The sequence below is a fragment of the Odocoileus virginianus genome, chromosome X (genome assembly GCF_023699985.2).
Source record: "Odocoileus virginianus isolate 20LAN1187 ecotype Illinois chromosome X, Ovbor_1.2, whole genome shotgun sequence".
NCBI lineage: Eukaryota > Metazoa > Chordata > Mammalia > Artiodactyla > Cervidae > Odocoileus > Odocoileus virginianus.
The window spans coordinates 43,717,880-43,730,727 of NC_069708.1; the positions used below are offsets into that span (position 1 = coordinate 43,717,880).

General features: G+C 41.3%; 2 long non-coding RNA genes across 5 annotated transcripts in view; one reads left to right on the forward strand and one right to left on the reverse strand.

The window, feature by feature from the left end:
• The window catches only part of LOC139033173 (uncharacterized), a 417,354-nt gene that overhangs the window by 397,663 nt on the left and 6,843 nt on the right, over positions 1-12,848 (reverse strand). For all 4 annotated transcript variants that reach the window (XR_011485796.1, XR_011485797.1, XR_011485798.1 and 1 more), the window contains exon 3: positions 10,386-10,472. This is a non-coding gene — a long non-coding RNA (uncharacterized lncRNA). The remainder of the gene's footprint in view (positions 1-10,385; positions 10,473-12,848) is intronic.
• Positions 17-7,282, forward strand: LOC139033103 (uncharacterized). The gene is made up of 2 exons (XR_011485723.1): positions 17-624; positions 6,869-7,282. It is a non-coding gene; the product is annotated as an uncharacterized lncRNA (long non-coding RNA).

The following is a 12,848-nucleotide window of genomic DNA, read 5'->3' on the forward strand; positions in this document are numbered from 1 at the left end:
TTAAATAAGTGAGAGAGTCATTTCCTAGGCAGGTTGATAAGAAGTCTAGGGGTCCCCAAGGAGAGAGAGGTCTGGGATATTCAAGGAGAAAGAAAGGACAAACTTTTTTACTTTATTTCCTCTACATTCCTTAGGATTATATAACAATAATGTATCCTGCCTGAGGACAGTCTTTGGATTAAACCCTCTGGCTAATTCTGTTATCTTAAAACATAAATGATGGGAGTAGGTCTGGTCTTTACAAGGATGTATCCTGCCTGAGGACAATCTTTGAATTAAAACTTCTGGCCAACTCTGTTATCTTAAAATGTAAATTATGGGAGTGGGTCTGGTGAGGTCTTTGCAGCCTCCAGACATTCTTTGGATTCACTGGAGAGTATATAACTCCATTGCTAATACTAGCAAATGGGGTCCTCTTTTGCCCCCTTCTGATGCCTATGTCAGAAGCTTTCTCTATCTCCTTTATACTTTAATAAAACTTCATTACACAAAAGCTCTGAGCGATCCAGCCTCGTCTCTGGCCCCGGATTGAATTCATCTCCTCTGGAGGCCAAGAATCCCGCGTCTCATCATTCAGCAACAACCTTTGATCTTGGGGGCTCATCCGGGATCCTTCAGGACAAGGTGAGGATGCTTGGAGCTCTAGTTCTTTGTTCCTCTAGCGAGCACGTTTTCTGATGTACTTTACTAACTCTATGGTGTGCTTGTGTGAATGAAGGAAACGTCCTGCGCGAAGCAAGTGAGGAGCCCTGCTCTGTGGTTCCGTGGCGACCTCATAAGGCTTATGACAGAAACCTGTCAGGGGTTTATACCAACCTGCCAATGCCAAGAGGTAACCCATGTCTCCTTTAGGAACCGACCAGAAACAGGCAAAGCGTGTGGACCGAACCCTCCTTTCTCGGTCAAACTTCTCGGTCTCTTTGACCATTTCATAACTCCTTGGGAATTAGAAGTACTAACCTAATCTATCAGATCATAGACTTTCAAGGGACTTGTAATCTAGGTTACTACTGTACTGTGGTCTAGGTCTCAAACTGGGATTGGTAGTCAGGAGGCGCCTAGCCTCGCTAGGCATGGAAAGTTCAGAAGCTAGATGGAGCTCTAACTCCAAGAGCATCTCTGAGGTTAAAGGTTACTCGGATTGGAACTGCAATGTTTTTTTTTTTTTTCCTTTGGTAACACTGGCTCTTAGTGGACCAGAGGAGGCTCTTATACTGGTGTGGTGATGCTTGGAAGGAACATCTCAGTTTCATGTTCATATCGGTCTTACTGTGGTCAGGAACATACTCAGGGTCGTGCACAGGCACTCAGGTGATGAATGTGTCCCCCAGAGGTCTTAGCTTGGGAGGCATTCCAGAAGGTTACTCTGATTGCACCCCGGGTGGCATCAGAGGCAAGTGAGGTGAAGGGCTGGATGTCAGTCAGGGATGCCATCAGGTCTACCCCTGGTGCATCCCCAACCCATCTCGCTGGTAGAACCAGGAAGGACGAGTATGACGCCTGCATCGGTAAGGGACAGACTAAGTCCGACCAGGAAGGAAAAGCTTTTGGTGTAAAGTCTGTCTACACCCCCATCTAGAGCAGGAAGGGACGCCTCCGGTAGAAAAATGGCACCGGTCGCTTTTTTTCTCTCTTACAGATGGGAGCTAACAATTCCAGCCTCACTCCTTTGAACTGTATCCTGAAAAACTGGGATAGATTTAATCCCCAGGGCTTAAAGAAGACACACCTGGTCTTCCTATGTGATACTGCATGGCCGCGGTACCTACTAGAGGACAGCAAACGGTGGCCAGTTGGAGCGTCTCTTAAGTATAATACTCTTTTACAATTAAACCGGTTCTGTAAAAAGCAAGGGAAATGGGTAGAAGTAGCGTATGTGTTGCCCTTTTTCTCTCTGCGAAATATGCCAGACTTATGTCCTAAGGGTGTAGATTTGGGTGTGAAACCTTCCACTCCACCCTGTCCTCCTACTTTGCCCCCGTATCCGAGGCTCCAAGCTGAGGTTCAAACTACTCTGGTTTCAGTAGAAACTCAGACCATCGAAGTAAGAGATAAAGAAAAGCAGGTTTCTCCAGTCTATCCCTGGGATATGCGCAGAGCAGACAGAGAGACTGAGGGACAGCCACTTATGCTGTTGCCTCTTCATGAAGTACCCACCGGGAGAAATTATCAGTCTATGAGAGTTAATAAGCCTTTTTCTTATCAAGAGATACAAAGAATCAAGGAGGATCTGGGAGACTATTTAGAGGACCCAGAAAAATATATTAGAGCTTTTAAAGGTGTTACTCTGCATTATGACCTTACTTGGAAGGATGTGATGTATATCTTGGGACAAATGTTGACTCCTGACTCAAAGGCTCGAGTTTTGGGAAAAGCAGTTGCTTATGGAGATGAATGGCTTGGTAATGAATCAGTGGGAAAGAGGGAGGACGAGATAACTGCCCTCCCCACTGGAGTCGGGTGGTCCCAGCTATAGAACCAGACTGAGACTATAACACTGCTAAAGGAAGATGGGATCAGAGTCATTTTGTCAGATATATTCTTGAAGGACTCAGACAGGCGCATTCTAAGCCTTTAAACTATGGCAAACTGGCAGACATAGAACAAGAAAAGGAGGAAGCTCCTGGTAAATTCCTAGACAGACTGAGAGAAGCCCTTCGCAGATTCACTGAGATTGATCCCGAAAGTGAAGAGGGAAAAGTGATCTTAAAAGATAGATTTCTCACTCAGTCGGCTCCAGATATTCACCGTAAGTTATCAAAACGGGCGTATGGACCAAATCAGTCTTTAGATAATCTGTTACAACTGGCTCAGACAGTCTATTATGGTAGGGAATATGAGGAAAAGAAAGAAAGGCAGAGAAAGATGAAGGAAAAGGTGGAAGCCCTCGCAATGGCTATGAAAACGGTTCTTAAACAGCCTGAGAAAAATGCCCAGAGGGACCCAGGTGAAAAGGGATGGGCTTGCTATTGCTGTGGAAAGGAAGGGCATCTCAAGCGGGATTGCTCTCAGGCATCTAAGCCGCCCCCGGCTCCATGTCCGTTCTGCAAGGGACCACACTGGAGGAGAGACTGCCCCCAGAGGCGTAGGTCTCAGGGGTCTGACTCTCAAGACCATCAGGACTGAAGGTGCCCGGGGGTCCCCACACAAGCTCCCGTCCTAATTACACCTGAGGAGCCCCGGGGATTGATAACGGTGGGAGGCCAATCCGTCAATTTCCCTTTAGATACTGGGGCAACTTATTCCATGCTTACTGAAGCCCCTGACCCACTTTCTTCCCGATCCACTTCCGTAATGGGCCTCTCTGGACAGTTGTAACAGATTATCTAAAGACTGATTTGGCCCATACGCCCGTTTTGATAACTTACGGTGAATATCTGGAGCCGACTGAGTGAGAAATCTATCTTTTAAGATCATTTTTCCCTCTTCACTTTCGGGATAAATCTCAGTGAATCTGCGAAAGGCTTCTCAGTCTGTTTAGGAATTTACCAGGAGCTTCCTCCTTTTCTTGTTCTATGTCTGCCAGTTTGCCATAGTTTAAAGGCTTAGAACACGCCTATCTGAGTCCTTCAAGAATACATCTGACAAAAGGTATTACTTCAGTTATTCTCTATCGTGCAACTGGGATTCTGTGCTATTTTCACACGAGTTTCTTATCGTGCCAGAATCACCCTCACCCCTTTTGGGGAGGGATATACTGAGCAAGGTCCATGCCTCTGTTTTCATGAATATGGAGCCCTCCGTTTCTCTCCCTTTAGTTGAACAAAATGTGAGTCCTAGAGTATGAGCTGATGGGAAATCTGTGGGTTGAGCACAAAATGCTATTCTTGTAGTTGTCAAGCTCAAAGACCCACACTTATTCCCACATAAGAAGCAGTATCCACTGAAACCTGAGGTTAAGGAAGGGTTAAAACCCATCATTGAGAATTTAAAGGAGCAGGGACTGTTAGTTCCCGGTTACAGTCCATTCAACACTCCTATTTTGGGTATAAAGAAATCAAATGATAAACGGAGATTAGTTCAGGATTTACAAATAATAAATGAGGCTGTGGTTCCTTTACACCCCGTGGTGCCTAATCCTTATACTCTATTGTCTGAAATTCCTGAACGAGCCAAATATTTCTCAGTAATTGATTTGAAAGATGCCTTCTATTCAGTGCCTTTGGCGGAGGAAAGTCAATTTCTATTTGCCTTTGAAGACCCTACTCAGCCAGCTTCTCAGTTAACCTGGACAGTTTTGCCCCAGGGATTTCGTGACAGCCCTCACTTATTTGGACAAAGTCTGTAACAGGATCTACAAAACTTTAATAGCTCTGAAGGGTAGTGTTACAATATGTAGATGATATTTTGCTCTGTGCTGAGACAGAGGAAGCTTGTTCAGGAGCCTCAGAAGATTTCTTAAACTTTCTGGCAGGCTGCGGTTACAAGGCTTCAAGAGAAAAGGCTCAGCTTTGTCAACAATCTGTTAGATATCTGGGCCTAATCATATCAGAAGGGATAAGGGCCATAGGCCCTGAGAGAATTAAACATATACTAAACCATCCCCTACCTATGACTTTAAGGCAACTGAGGGGATTTTTGGGAATCACAGGCTACTGTCATATTTGGATTCCGAGCTATGGGGAACTTGCCCGGCCTTTATATAAACTTATAGCTGAAACTCAGCAGGCCCAAACCGACAAACTGGTTTGGTCTCCAGATACACAAAAGGCTTTTAAGGTTCTTCAGACTGCTCTCCTGCAAGCTCCGGCTTTGAATTTGCCCACAGGGTCAGAATGTAACTTGTTTGTCACTGAAAGAAAAGGTATGGCCTTGAGAGTTTTGACACAACCCCGAGGGCCTCACCAGCAACCTATTGCTTATCTAAGCAAAGAATTAGATGTAATTGCACGTGGGTGGCCCCACTGCCTAAGAATAATTGGAGCCACGGCTTTATTAGCACCTGAAGCTTTAAAAATAATTAATGGATGAAACCTTACTGTACTGACTTCTCATGATGTGAGTGGATTCTTGAATTCTAAGGTTAATATTTGGATGACAGACAGTAGGCTTCTTAAATATCAGTCACTGTTGTTAGAAGGACCAGTAACTAAGCTTAAAGTTTGTGGAAATTTAAATCCTGCTACTTTCCTTCCTGAGAAGGAAAATGAAACACCTGACCACGATTGTTCCCAATTCCTAACTTTAAACTATGTACCTCGGAAAGATCTAATGGATACCCCATTAGACAATCCTGACATGGAAATATTTACAGATGGCAGTTCTTTTGTTCGGGATGGAAAGCGTAAAGCAGGTTATGCTGTGGTGACTGCTGAACAGGTTTTAGAAGCAAAATCTCTCCCCCAGGGAACCAGTGCCCAGTTAGCAGAGCTTGTGGCTCTGACCCGAGCTCTAGAGTTAAGCAAAGGGCAGCGGGTAAATATCTACACTGATTCTAAGTATGCTTATTTGACTTTACATGCTCATGCTGCAATATGGAAGGAAAGACAGTTTAAAACAGCAACAGGAGAACCTATTAAGCATTTCAGAGAGATCCAGAGACTTTTAACTGCTATCTATTGTCCTAAAGAAGTAGCGGTTATGCATTGCAAAGGGCACAGCAGGGATGGGAGTAAAGTAGCTGCCGGTAACCTGGTAGCTGACGCTTAAGCCAAAAAAGCGGCACTTTACGTACTTTAGGAAACCCCCTCCCTACAGACGCCTTTGATTTGGACAGGTCCTGCAGAACAAGAAAAACCACAATATACTGAGGAAGATTTAGAAAGATGTGAGAAAAGAGGAGCAAAGATTCCTGATAAAGGATGGTTACAGTCCGAGGATGGACGATGAATAATTCCTGAAAATGCTCAGTGGAAAATTCTTAAGGGTTTACATCAGAGTTTTCATTTGGGTGTAGAAAGTACTTACCAGATGGCTTCTCATTTGTTTGAAGGTAAAAATGCAATGAAAACTTTAAAGAACATTATCAAACGGTGTGAGGTATGTCAGAAAAATAGCCCAACGACTGAAAAGCTAGCAAAATCTGGATTACAACGAAAGGGAACGTATCCTGGAGAGGAATGGGAAATTGATTTTACTCATATGCCAAAAGCTAATGGATATTCTTACTTACAAGTTTGAGTGGATACTTTTACTGGATGGATTGAGGCATTCCCCTGTCATAGTGAACAAACTAAAGAGGTTATAAAGATTTTAATCCATGAAATTATCCCCAGGTTTGGGCTGCCACAGGAGCCTTCAGAGTGACAATGGCTCCACCTTGAAGCTGCTGTAACTCAGGGGCTGTCTAAAACTCTAGGAATAAAATATCACTTACACTGTTCCTGTAAACCCCAATCCTCAGGGAAGGTTGAAAAAGCTAATGACATTATCAAAAGACATCTGAGTAAATTAACTCAAGAAACGCAGGACAACTGGATTAAAGTCCTACCCATAGCCTTAAGGAGGGCTGGAACTGCCCCAAAAAAGGAGGGACTGTCCCCCTTTGAATGTATTTATGGAAGGCTTTTCTTACGCACAGACATTGTTATAGATCCTGAAGCCTTGGAGTTAACTAATTATGTAACTCAGCTCTCAGCTTTTCAACAGGCATTAACAGAACTCCTGACCCAGTCTCTGAATCCAGCAAGCCTCTATTTGAGCCAGGAACCGAGGTCCTCATAACAAGCATTGGGATCTGGGGGCTCATCTCTGGAGTTCCTCTGGGAAGGCCCTTACCAGGTTATTCTTTCTTCTCCCACAGCTGTCAAAGTGCCAGGAATTGATTCATGGGTACATCACACTCGAGTCAAGAGGTGGCACCCTGACCAGAACTAAGTGATGTCATTTTATGTTTTTACTTTCTATGCTCTGACTTTGTATGTTTCAGATGGGCCTGATAATCTATGTGAGGCTACTTCTGCTGACTCCAGAAATCCTGAGTCTGCCATTTGATCAAGACAATGCCTTCCTGTCCTGGGCTCATTCCTATGCTGCATTCCACAATCGGTCTAACTGCTGGGTCTGTGGACCACTCCCTTCTTCATCCGTGAAAGGCATCCCATGGTGGACAACTCCACTTCAAGGAAAGAACTTTATCCAAGTCTGCAAATACCTTCAACAATCGCATGTGATGCCTCTTCTTAAACTGATGACATCTAACAACCTTAAGATGGACTGATGTAACTATGGACATAATGTGACTTTTCATTTTGATTTTAACTCGGTTTAATGACTATTTTGCCTTACATCTATAACTGTATAATGGGGTTTTCTAACCGTCTAAAAGTTTTTAATTTACAAATAGTTGTCCGAGCTCCTATGAGTGCCACAGCCTCCTCCAACTATTACTTGGAGCCCCTGGATCAGACATCCTCACTATAAGGATTAGGAGAATATGTTGCCTCACCAATTTAGGGACAACGCCCCTTGTCAGCTCGGAAGCAGTTATGGAATGAGAACGACGCCCCTTTTCCCTAGGCAACATAATTCTCCTAAAAGGAAAGGGGGGAATGAGAGAGTCACTTCTTAGGCAGGTTGATAAGAAGTCCAGGGGTCCCCAAGGAGAGAGAGGTCTGGGATTATTCAAGGAGGAAGAAAGGACAAACTTTTTTTGTCCCTCTACATTCCTTAGGATTATATAGCAATAATGTATCCTGCCTGAGGACAGTCTTTGGATTAAACCCTCTGGCTAATTCTGTTATCTTAAAACATAAATGATGGGAGTAGGTCTGGTCTTTACAAGGATGTATCCTGCCTGAGGACAATCTTTGGATTAAACCTTCTGGCCAACTCTGTTATCTTAAAATGTAAATTATGGGAGTGGGTCTGGTGAGGTCTTTGCAGCCTCCAGACTTTCTTTGGATTCACTGGAGAGTATATAACTCCATTGCTAATACTAGCAAAGGGGGTCCTCTTTTGCCCCCTTCTGATGCCTATGTCAGAAGCTTTCTCTATCTCCTTTATACTTTAATAAAACTTTATTACACAAAAGCTCTGAGCGATCCAGCCTTGTCTCTGGCCCAGGATTGAATTCATCTCCTCCGGAGGCCAAGAATCCCGCGTCTCATCGTTCAGCAACAACCTTTCATAAGCAGGGTTACTATACACAGTCTTGACATACTCCTTTCCCGATTTGGAACCAGTCTGTTGTTCCATGTCCAGTTCCAACTATTGCTTCTTGACCTGCATACAGATTTCTCAGGAGTCAGGTAAGGTGGTCTCGTATTCCCATCTCTTTAAGGATTTTCCACAGTGCTGTGATCCACACAGTCAAAGGCTTTAGCATAGTCAATAAAGCAGAAGTAGATGTTTTTTCTGAACTCTCTTGCTTTTTCTATGATCCAATGGATGTGTAATAAAGATTACACAAATAGTAACATGTATACTCCTAGTGCACAGTAAGCACTGGATAAGCATGTTCTGTAAGGAGATCAAACCAATCAATCCTAAAGGAGATCAACTCTGAATATTCACTAGAAGGACTGCTGCTGAAGTTCCAATACTTTGGCCACCTGACGTGAAGAGCTGACTCATTTGAAAAGACCATGATGCTGGGAAATATCGAAGACAGGAGGAGAAGGGGATGACAGAGAATGAGATGGTTGGATGGCATCACCATCTCAATGGACATGAGTTTGAGCAAGTGCCAGGAGATGGTGAAGGACAGAGAAGCCTGGCATGCTGCAGTCCATGGGGTCACAAAGTGTCAGACGTGACTGAGTAACTGAACAACAAGAATTTCACTTTCAGATTTTCAGAAGAAGGACTTTTCTTTCTTTGGCCCTATGGGAGGTTCTGGCCACTGGCAGTCCTGTTTCCTTTCCACTTGTTTTTATTCTCCTATGGTGGTGGTGGTGGTTTAGTTGCTAAGTTGTGTCTGACTCTTTGTGACCCCATGGACTGTAGCCTTCCAGGCTCCTCTATACATGGGGTTTCCCAGGAAAGAATGCTGGAGCGGGTTGCTATTTCCTTCTCCAGGGGATCTTCCCCACCCAGGGATCAAACCTGCGTCTCCTGCATTGCAGGCAGATTCTTTACAGACTGAGCCACCAGAGAAACCTTTATTCTCCTATAAGAGAGTCATAAGTCAGTGATTAACATGCAGGAATACCACTCAGCAATAAAAAGAAGAGCCTATTGATACAGGTACAAATTGTATGGATTGTAAGGTCATTTAACTTAGTGAAAATATATCATCCTCAAAAGGTTACATGCTATATAAGTCCATTCATTTAACATTCTGTATAATTTTTGCATTTCAAAATTGAGAACAAAGTAATAGTTGTAAAAATTTAGGGACAAGAGGAATAGTTTTGAATTTTTATTTTAGTAGTAGTTGTTTCATGAATTATACATGTGATAAAATGACATGGAACTACACACAAACACAAACTCACACTCATACACAGAGAGAGAGAGGAATGCATGTAAAATCTGTCAAAATCTGAATGACATCTGTAGACCATCCAATGTTAATTTCCTGGCTTGCGTATTTAGCCATGTAAGATGTTACCATTAGTTGCAGCTGGGTGAAGGGTATACAGGAATTTTCTGTACTATTTTTGCAACTTTCTGTGAGTCATTAATTATCTCAAAATAAATTTTTTAAATGCTGATTAAGGATGCTTTTATTAGTAGATAAAGTTGGGTTATTTTCCTTATTTGTCCAAGACCAAATTCACCAGACTGGTATTTCAGAACACTGTGAATTAGAATTGTTAATAGCTGTGTTGCAGAAAAGCTTTCTGAGGTCAATACATTTAGGGAACATGACATACCCCCTCCCCTCTTGGAGATTCCCTTCTACATTGCTCTGTTTTCAATCCTTCCTGTGCACCAGAATTATCCAAAAAAATTTAAAGGCAGAAATGATCTTTAAATCAAAGAAATCGTCACAATCCCTAGCCACACACTGGAAAGAATATCTTCCACTTACAATGAAATTTAAACAAAAATATTGCAGGACTCTGAGCTAACACTTGCTTTTCCCTTAAGTGTTCAAGCTGTGAATATCTGATTTAGGCCTGTGACAGACATTGAAAGCAGCAAGAAATGACCCATTAGGAAAATAGCTTCATAATATAGAACAAAAAGGGAGCTGGAGTTAAGGAGAAATTATACCAAGACATCACCTTCATTTTCAGAGAGAAGCTAGAGACTGCTTCAATATGAGGAGACAGATAAGCAACAGGTAACTAAAGATGCTGGCCAGTCCGTTGAGCAGAAATTAACAAGATTGCCACAGAATACCTCTAAAGCAGGCATTTCACTGAGTTATGCTGACCTACTCAATCCAAAGCTGGCACCAGTGAGGGCTGAGAAAGTAGAGAATACCATAAACTGAAGATAGAAATGGCCTCCAGCAGAAAATAAATATGGCAATTCAGAAAGAGAATAAGACAAACCTGAATTGAAGCTTCTGCGATGCACAGTCTCATTCCTCCTACCACTTCACACATCACACTTCAGCAAACAGTTGCTCCCATTCAAAGCTGGAAATAAAAGGGACAACGCCTAAGCACAAATGATTGAAAAATAAGAAGCAGAACAGCATAAGCAAAAAGTAAATGAAGGAAGAAGAAACTGAAGAACAGGCTCTGAATATTCTTTAAAACAGGTAAACTCTACAATTCTACTAAAGGGTATTAAACACAGCTTGTCCTTGGATAAGAAGACAATAATATGATACTCCTGATTCTCTGTAAATGAAATAATAAAATAGTAATCAAAATATCCATAGGCCTTAGGGAGGGAGCCTGAAAAAAACTGATACTACAGTTCATCTCAGAAAATAAATAGGTAAAAATATGCCTCCAAAATCTTAAAAACAAGTTTTATAAGGACCTTTCTTACCAAATAATAAAATGTATATGAGAAATTTGTTTTAGAAGATTTTTACTGGCACAAGAATAACACTACTAAACAGAATAGTTCAGAAATAGGTACAGACACATAAGGGAATGGATTACATAATAAAGGCAGCAATTATTTACATTGGATATTCAATATTCAATAAGTGGTGTCAAAACAACTGATCAGTCGTGCAGAAAGATAAAAAGTCATATAGCTACCTAAATCCTTGCTTGGGCTTGTGCTTACTCGTTCAGTAGTGTCCAATTCTTTGCAACCACAACATTTTCCCTTAATCCAAAGACAGTTCTTACAATTACCAATCAATTAGAAAAAAGGTGCTCTTAAAACTATACCCTTGTAACAGAGTTTGGGATTTCACTATTCTGCTCCTGGCATGTCACTGTTTGTTATCAGAGCAAAACAACAACAAAAAAAAATAAATAAAAGAAGATTCTTCAAGTCAGACTCAGTGCACTACAATTATCTACAAAAGCACAGGGATAGAGAGGGAGGAAAAATGGCTTAGAGTAGATTTAAGAATCCTAAAAAAAAAACCTCCCCAAATAATGATAGCCTGAGTTTATATAGTTTTGGGGAAGAGATATGGAACATGGTGGTTAAAAATATTAGATATGGAGCCAAAACCTATGGCACATCCATAAAATGGAATATTCTTCACCAACAACTAGAAATAAGCCATGAAAAGACATAAATGAATGATAGATGCATACTCATAAATCAAAGAAGCTAATCTGAAAGGGTTACACACACTATAATTCCATTAATATGACACTCTGGAAAAGGCAAAATTATAAAGATAGTTGAAAGCACAGTGGCTGCCATGGGCTGGAGGGTATAGTTAAATAGGCAAAGAATCTGGATTTTCTTAGGTCAGTGAAACTATTCAGTATAATACTATATAGCATATATAACACTTATACATTTGTTAAAACCAATAGAACTTAATGACACAAAGAATAATGTATACAAATCTTTATATATGTAAATAAAGTAAAAAATTTAAGAAGTTGTTGGATACCAAGATGAAATGATAACTGTAATAAGAATCTAACTGATTCAAATGAATTCTTTTTAATGGATGAGTAATATTCCATAGTGTCTATGTACCATAGCTTCCTTATACAGAGTGAAGTAAGCCAGAAAGATAAAAACCAATACAGTAAACAACGCATATATATGGAATTTAAAAAGATGGTAATGATAACCCTATATGCAAAACAGAAAAAGAGACACAGATGTACAGAATAGACTTTTGGACTCTGTAGGAGAAGGCAAGGATGGGATGTTCTGAGAGAACAGCATCGAAACAAGTATACTATCAAGGATGAAACAGATCACCAGCCCAGGTTGGATGCGTGACACAAGTGCTCAGGGCTGGTGCACTGGGAAGACCTAGAGGGATGGGATGGAGAGGGAGGCGGGAGGGGGGATCAGGATGGGGAACACATGTAAACCCATGGCTGATTCATGTCACTGTATTGCAAAAACCACTACAATATTGTAAAATAATTAGTCTCCAACTAATAAAAATAAATGGAAAAAATAATCTAATTCTATTACAAATATATGAAATAATTTCAATGAAGGTGGTGGTGGAAAAATGTTCTAATGTAGGTGACCTTGGAAATGCAGACAAAAAACAATAAAGCAAAAAGGAACCATGCATAGCACAGTCCTCTTCTGGGTAAAGTATTTCTCATGGAGAACTGGTTAACAATTTTGAAACCACTCACTGCAAATATATAGTGGAATGAACAATTATGTAAAAGGATAGCAGATAGTCAAATCCATGGTTCTTACTGTTGGAGTAGTATGTTAGAAACAAGAGGGGAAGGCTAGAGGTGTCCATGTGTTAACAGATTAGTGTTGGAGACATCAGTATGAATTCATCAGTACCTAAATATAGGTACTCATATTGGTACCTAAATTTTGTACTAAATATTGGTACTTGGTATTTGTACCTAAATAGTGGTACTCATATCCAACATACTAGG